This window comes from Astyanax mexicanus, chromosome 17 (genome assembly GCF_023375975.1).
Source record: "Astyanax mexicanus isolate ESR-SI-001 chromosome 17, AstMex3_surface, whole genome shotgun sequence".
NCBI lineage: Eukaryota > Metazoa > Chordata > Actinopteri > Characiformes > Acestrorhamphidae > Astyanax > Astyanax mexicanus.
The window spans coordinates 47,127,869-47,135,788 of NC_064424.1; the positions used below are offsets into that span (position 1 = coordinate 47,127,869).

Here is a 7,920-nt window from a genome sequence, read left to right on the forward strand (position 1 = left end):
GTGGAGATCATTCACCCCCTAATACAAACCCTGAAGATTATCTAATCCAAAGTGAGCACTGACTCAATCCATTCAAACATTTAATCTTTCTTCATCAAAGCTTATCAGAACCGTCTCAACCCCCCACGCCCACTTCTTCACACTCACACCGTCCACAGCGAGCAGGATGTGCGAGTGTGACGTCTATGTAAATGAGACACGCGGTGGGTGTGAACATGACAATACACTCTTTTTATCAGTGAACCAACAACAAACCTAAAACCCGTATTCACTAGCATTCACTTACTCACGTTTATGAAAATTACAGGAGCTTCTCTTATTTCCATTTCCTATTTTAACCAGAAAAACTGCTTTTATTTAAACCTGGATTCCACTTTACAACAATTGGTGCTCTTTAGGTCTTTTCAGCTCTTTTACTTTTAAACTATTTATTTTACAAATTTATTCCATTTTCTCCTTAATTTTCCAAGACCAATTCACTACTAATACCCACAATACTAGGAATACAAAGACGAGCACATGCCTCCTCCAATATGTGAAGTCAGACTCCGCCTCTTTTGCAACTCCCACCAATGCCAGTGCACTCGGAGGAAAGCACCAGATCCCCAGCTCTGATAAATCAGCCAACAGACATCTGTGTCCGGAACATAATCTGACCAGAGGAAAGAGAGAGAGAGAGCGCCACCTACCCACCCAGCGAGAAACAGAATGACCTATTGTGCTCTCTCTCTCTCTCTGTCTTTCTCTCTCTCTGACTCTGGCTGCTGATGCCATGCAGTATGACCAGGGATTTAAACCAGGGATTCTCAGGTCATAGTGACACTTTGATCTTATTCCACCACCTTATATCAATTGGCTTTTTAAATTATTTATATATTTATATTCAGTAATACTGGCTATTAAGTTTATTTAGTACACTTTGTAAAGGAGTAAATATGTTTAGATATAAATGTTTATTAGTATATGTCGCATGATTTCAGGTATTTTACTTCCACCTAGCCCACCTATTATTATGCTACTAAGTGATTGCTAAAAAAAAAGGTATCACAATACATTAAAATATCCTATTGCTCTACTCACCTCTAATCCTAACACATCTTTAACAAGCTAAAGACAACACATTTTGTGTAACCTTTAACACATATCTATATAACACCATGATGCAAAGCCATCCTAGAACACACAGCACAGCATAGTGTTGCTAATTAACAGCCTGATTAGACACTCTGAGCGCTAAAGCTCACAGTTACACCGGCCAAATGCTGGGAGCCTCCATTCAGATACAGAGGATTCTTTGTTTTGTTTTTTTATCCAGCCTATAGAACAGCTCCCCCCCTCCCCATTCCTGCCGTCCATCTGCCCAGCACAGGTTTCCTGTTCTACCTGCTCCAGTACACCTGTTTCAGCTCCAGGAACAGTGTAGAATTAGATACTCAGGTGACTCAAGATCAGGAAAACACAAAGTCATTACAAGAATAAGGTTGGGAAAGATGGGTGTGCTGTATTGTATTGTATATATCGAAACTTACGAGACTTTTTTGCAATAGTTGCCCCGATGAGTCTAAAAGTAAAGGTGCACCCCAATTTTCTACTGCATCGCATTTAACACCACACTTTTACCACATAAGCAATCCTGTAATGAACATCAGTCTGTAACAGATGCTGTAAATACTGTATATCTCTTAAATTAAAACACAACACAAACATTTTCATTGAGTGCTCTATTATTTTTTTCCAGAGCACTCAATGAAAATGTTTACCTTGTTGTTAACAAATTGAAAGATGGATGATCACAAGCCATCGAACCAAACTGAATTGAACCAAACTGCTTGAATTTTTGCACCAGGAGTAAAGCAGCATAAAGTTATCCAAAAGCAGTGTGTAAGACTGGTGGAGGAGAACACGATGCCAAGATGCATGAAAAAACTGTGATTAAAAACCAACCAGGGTTATTCCACCAAATATTGATTATTTCTGAACTCTTAAAACTTTATGAATATGAACTTGTTTTCTTTGTATTATTTGAGGTCTGAAAGTTCTGCATCTTTTTTTGTTATTTCAGTCATTTCTCTAAAATTTTCTGTAAATAAATGCTCTAAATGAGAATATTTTTATTTGGAATTTGGGAGAAATGTTGTCTGTAGTTTATAGAATAAAACAACAATGTTCATTTTACTCAAATATAAACCTATAAATAACAAAATCAGATAAACTGAAGTGGTTTAGTCCCAATGAATCTCCTTGTTTGGGCTTTTAACTTATTCTGTAGTGTCTGTTTTGGTTCTGCTCTAAGATTTCTTGATGCTGGAACACCTCCATTAAAAGACAGAGTGTGTGTGTGTGTGTGTGTGTGTGTGTGTGTGTATGTGTGTGTGTACAAATCCAGTATATAACAGCTGAATAGTGGCCTGTTGTTTATTAGTGACTGAATTGAAGCTGGTTTGAGGCTGATCTGCTCTGCTGTGAGTGTGTGTGTGAGTGTGTGTGTGAGCTCACCTGGACACTGAGGTATCAGGCTAGGCTACCTGCTCACCTGCTCACATACCTTGATGTCTTTACTCCGTTCAAACACTTTAGAAACGCGGAAAAACAGCGCGAACAGCAACAACATCAAAGGATTTCGCCTTACCTGTTTCCCACGAGCTGCTGGAACGTCCAAAGACTGTCTATAGATCCAGTTAGAGCTTCATCCTCTCCTCTCCTCTCCTCTGCTCTCCTCTGCTCTGCTCTGTCGGTGTGTGAGAGAGAGTGTGTGTGTGTGTCTCTCTCTCTACCTGTCTACCTGTTTGTGAACACTCAGCCTACAGGAACCGGTTAAACTGGCCGGACTGGTGCAGACAGGCCCTCCCATTCCACCCAGACCATTTCCCCCAGTTCCTGATTCTCCACCAGTTTCACTCTGAGAGACAGAAAACCAGTCAGATAAACACTGAATACTTTATTTAGCGCTTTAACATCATCACGTGACTCAACAGGTAAAGAAAAAAAACAGAAGAATGAAAGGTGTGGCCCCGGTTGGTTTTGAGGCGCGCGTCACGTTGCGTCATTACGGTGTTTGAAGCTGGCGTGTGGGCGCGCGCTAGAGAATGTCCACAGGTGGGCAGGTATGGACAGGTAGAGTCAAAATAACACAAATAACCTACAGACAGAGGGATGTGTAGTTGTGTGTTAGTGTGTGTGTGCGTGTGTGTGTAGTACCAGTGAATAGTTTAGACACATCTTTTATTTTGTAACAGCACTTTTATTATTTTATTCTAATTATTTTGTTATTTTTTATATATATTGAATCATGTTTGAATCATGTTTTATTTATGCTGTATTCTTATTTTATTTTTACTTTTAATTTATTGTGTTTTTATATATTTTAAATTCAAATTTGACTTATTTCTGTTTTAATCATGTTTGAATAATTCATGCTTTATTCTTATTTCCATTTTTATTGTTATTCTTTTACATGTTTTTTAATCTGACTTCTTTTTGTATTCTCTCATTTGTAAAGCATTTTGAATGACCGTTGTGAATTAAAGGTGCTATATAAATAAACTTTTATTTTAAATAATAATAATAATAATAATAATAATAATAATAATAATAATAATAATAATGCTAATAATACTACTACTACTAATAATAATAAAAAGCATCTTTCATACATTAAAATGCAGCTCAAATTGCTGTACATACAGACAGGTGTGTCCTGATACTGTTTATCAGACTCGAAGTGTTTAATGTGCTAATTAATTATTTAATATGCAAAAAAAGGGAGATAAAATCTGAAAACTCCAAATGAAAGAATAATATTACAGATAAAAAAGGAAGCTAGTGCCCTCTTGTGGTGAATCAGAGAGGTATTCACAGCAGCTGCATAAAATAATTTCCACTTAAAATGTTGAATGTATAAAATAGTTATTTTATAGTTATTTACTCTCATTCAGGCATCTCCTAATCCATTTGGGAATCTCCGGGTGTCCTTTTTACCAGCAGGTAAGAATCTTCTGTCAGGCACAGAAAGGGTTAAGAAAGCATATCCACTTTGAGATGGTTATTTGAGGTTATTACTGGAAAACCTTGAAAAACACATTAGTTAATGATAATGCTTTGTTAAAAATCTGTTTCAAAAAAAAGAAAAAGAAATATTTTTTAAAACAAAATCTTTAAAAGTTTGCCACCGTTACACTGATATAGTGTTTAGGAGAGCTTAGTGTAAGACTCAGCACATTAGCGGTGCTGATTGTTACAGAAAAAGCTAATGTGTGCTGTGCAAAAAAAATCAGTGCATAAAAGTGCATCATTCTGTGGCAGCGTGCGTAACAGCGCGCGTTTTGCGCAGACGCCCTCATAATAATAAAAAAAACTGCTCAGAATAAAATCAAATAAATGTAGGTTATTTATACTTTACTGGAATAATTATTTTACATTTTCACACAATTATCTGAACTTTCTACTCCTTACATTTTAATACAAATAGCCTCGTTACTCCTATTTCATTCCAACTCATGTGTTTTTAACATCCCATCAATACGTGCTTCCTAAAGGTACTGCGCATGCGCTGACTTATACTTTTTAATTCTTTCTGTTTTCATATATCTATTTTTTTTTTTTTGCATTAAACAAACTGGACGTACTATCATTGCACAAAAGTGTAAATGGAAATTAATAATACATATAACAGTTTATTTTTATTTTTTTTTAACAATATACAAAAAGCAGTTTGTTATAACCTCTCATTGACATAACTTTACTTTATGATACACTGATTTATGCTGTCCAAATATACTAACCTACATCTACTGGGAACATGCTCTAATATGGTGCTTCTTTTGTATTTTTACAGTTAAATATACACTAGGGTAGCACGGTTTGACATGGTAGCACAACTCGACAGAACACCACAAACCTGTGCCTGGTTTTGCTTCGCCAGCCCACTGCTTGGTTGTTGTTATTCTACTTTGGCGCATGCGCGCTGTCTGCCCTTCTCCTGTGTGTACCCTTCCCCCGCTTCGCTCTTCAGTAAAGTTGTGCTGTTAACACACACACATACTCTCTCGGCTGTGAGTTATTCCTAATTACTGGCGCTTATTGAGAAAAATGTAGTTCACGATTTTGGTCACTAGATGGAGACAAAGGTCATGTGATTTTCTCAACAGTTTGCACAGTAATAAAAAAGGTAATTTAAGTAAATTTTACATTAAATTATTGGAAAATATTTGACAATATTACAGTTCTTAAAAAAGTAATGTTGTAATTATTCTTTACAATAACCGACTTAATAAACTGTACAATTACACCCAAAATAATTTTTATTTCCCAAAATAAAGCAAAAAGCATATGTTCCAGCTAAACATATCAATAAATAGACAATATACTATTCCACAATATGCATCACTCAACAAAAGTGATCAACAGTTTTTACAGAATTTAATAGTTAGTGTAGATCACAGTTAGGGCCAATAGATGGAGCCAAATGTAATATTTATCTCAGTCACTTTGTCTCAGTCATTTCTCAAAACAGTAGAAAGCATTGTGGGAAATGATGTCATTAGAAGTCAATAGTAGCGCCCCCTAGTGGACCCTGCTGAAATGAGACAGTAATTAATGAGGTGCCACTTGTTATTAAACATCTATTTTTGTGAGACAGTGAGACAGATCAGCATCTTACATTTAAATATTCATAGAAAGAAGAGACAGCTCTGTCTTCTTGTCCAATCAGAGCTCATGTTGTCCCCCAGGATCTCCCAGGTTCTTGTCTGACTGAATCATGTCCATCTTCACTCTGTGAGAATAGTGAACAGTTCCTCAGCCTGAAGCAGAACCACAGAGAGTGTTATAAGGGAATTCTGGTGGGCAGCAGGAGGATAAATATAGTAACTTGGTTGCTTGGTATTCCAGGTGGTTTCCAGGGTGTTTGTAGATGAAGGCTGTGAAGTGTGTTAAAGGTAAAATATAAATAAAACCTATTTTAATTTTTTGGGGGGTGTTCTTAAGGGGTGTTCTTGCTCTGTAATTGCTGTGGTGTCACTGGGTGGTTGCTATGGTGTTCTTGATGTTTGCTATGTTTGCATTGTTAAACAGTTACTAGGTGGTTGCACATGTGTTGCTACAGTGTTGCTGTGATGGTCAGTGCTCAGACACGAGGGCTCACTGTGACTAACTATGAAACCTGTGTGGTTTAGTGAGTGAACAGCAGAGTCATGCTTCACTACAGTACTTTCACTACAGGCTTTTATAGTGAACAGTAAACTCTGACAACGATTTTTGAACATCCAGAAAATATATAAGATTTATTTTTTCAATACAATAAAATCAAACCTTAAGTCTAAAGTCAGTGCAGTTTTGTTTTCCCTCAAAATCTTACAGCACTTCATATCTTACAGCTTCCCTCTGCTGAAAACAACTTTTATAGAGATGAGGATTTCATTTTCCAGCAGGACTTGGCACACTGCCCACACTGCTCCAAAAGTACAGTGTGGTGTTTAATACATCTATATAATATATGAGTTTTACATTTTCAACTGAATTACTGAAATAAATAATTTATTTTCAACGATGTTCTAAGTTTTTGAGGTGCACTAGTATGTGAAATCAGACCCAAAAGCACTGGGTCCCTGAACTGACCAGCATCACAAAGTAGGAGGGAGTAGGTTCAATTATGCGCTCTCTCTCTCTGACTCTGGCTGCTGATGGCATGTAGATTTATCTAGTATTTAAACCAGTGAGCCTCAGTGAGCACACCAAAACCACAATCACGAAACACGGGATATTCCATCAAACCAGCTGAAAATGCCAAAACCACTGTCCAGTGAGAGAGTGGCATGAGGAAATCCAGGTGATTGCTCCGGCCAAAACCCACTGAGAGCTTGTGGGACTACGTAGGGAAACGTGTGGATTAGAGAAATTTAACCACATTGATAAATAAGTGAGAAAAAGTTTTTTTATATCTGTGAAACATTCCTTCACCCTGTGGTCAGGATCCCACAGGACCTTGTTGGCTGGGTATTTCTGGTTGGTGGTTGGCTATTTTCAGTGCAGCAGTGACTCAGTGCAGCAGTGAGGTTTTTAAAAACATTATAATGATGGAACTGGCACTCATCAGGACAACCACAGGAACAAAAGAGTAAGAGTTAACCTCTGTTGTACAGGATAATGTTAGCAGAGTTGCCAGCTTCAGAAATTGCAAGTTAACAGCTAATTTTGGATAGATAGATAGATAGATAGATAGCAGCTCCAGCAGCTGATGGCAAGCTACATAAACGGGATTCAAACCAGCGAACTCCTGATCATAGTAGCAGCGCTTTAGCCCTCTGGACCACTCGGAGCCTTTATTTTGGTTTGTTTAACACTTTTAAGTTACTACATGATTCCTTTTGTGTTTTTTCGTAGTATGAATAACATCAATGTTATTTTTTAACAGTTTTGTATATTCAGTGGTTTCCATTGAATGATCCATATACAGTTCAATTCACACAATCAATCAAATAAAATAAAATCGAATAAAATAAAATGCAATAGATTATTTTTTTTACAGAGAGTTCCGTATTTTTTATTTCTTGGCAGTCTTAGTCATTGCAAAATAAATAAATAAATAAGTCTCACATTCTTAGAAAGGCAAAGAGAAAGTAATGGTTTTATTTCCTCAAATGGATTGGGATTGCCAAACTACTAAACTGCCATGAAACTAAAAAAATGCCCAAAGTGTTGTGAGCGTTGTAAAACACATCCTCTAACTAAACCCTCTTTCATTTCGTTAAGACTGAACTGATAAATAATCTGGCTTTATATTGGATTCTCCCTGAGTTTAACTTTAACCTGAGAGTCCCTTTTTCAACATATTTGATTATTCAGGGTTTGGGATTGAGCTGATGAGTTGGGAGGTGTGCAGGGAAATCCAAAGAGCGAACAGTTTCTCTACAGTTTTAACTT

The 7,920-nt window shown here is 36.9% G+C and overlaps 1 protein-coding gene and 1 long non-coding RNA gene across 2 annotated transcripts in view; both read right to left on the bottom strand.

The window, feature by feature from the left end:
- The window catches only part of atp8b1 (ATPase phospholipid transporting 8B1), a 36,310-nt gene extending 33,521 nt beyond the window's left edge, over positions 1-2,789 (bottom strand). The window contains exon 1 of the mRNA XM_007252770.4: positions 2,630-2,789. The gene's annotated coding sequence lies outside the window, so the exon portion shown is untranslated. The remainder of the gene's footprint in view (positions 1-2,629) is intronic.
- Positions 1-7,920, bottom strand: part of LOC125782410 (uncharacterized) — a 318,736-nt gene that overhangs the window by 33,521 nt on the left and 277,295 nt on the right. The window lies entirely within an intron of this gene.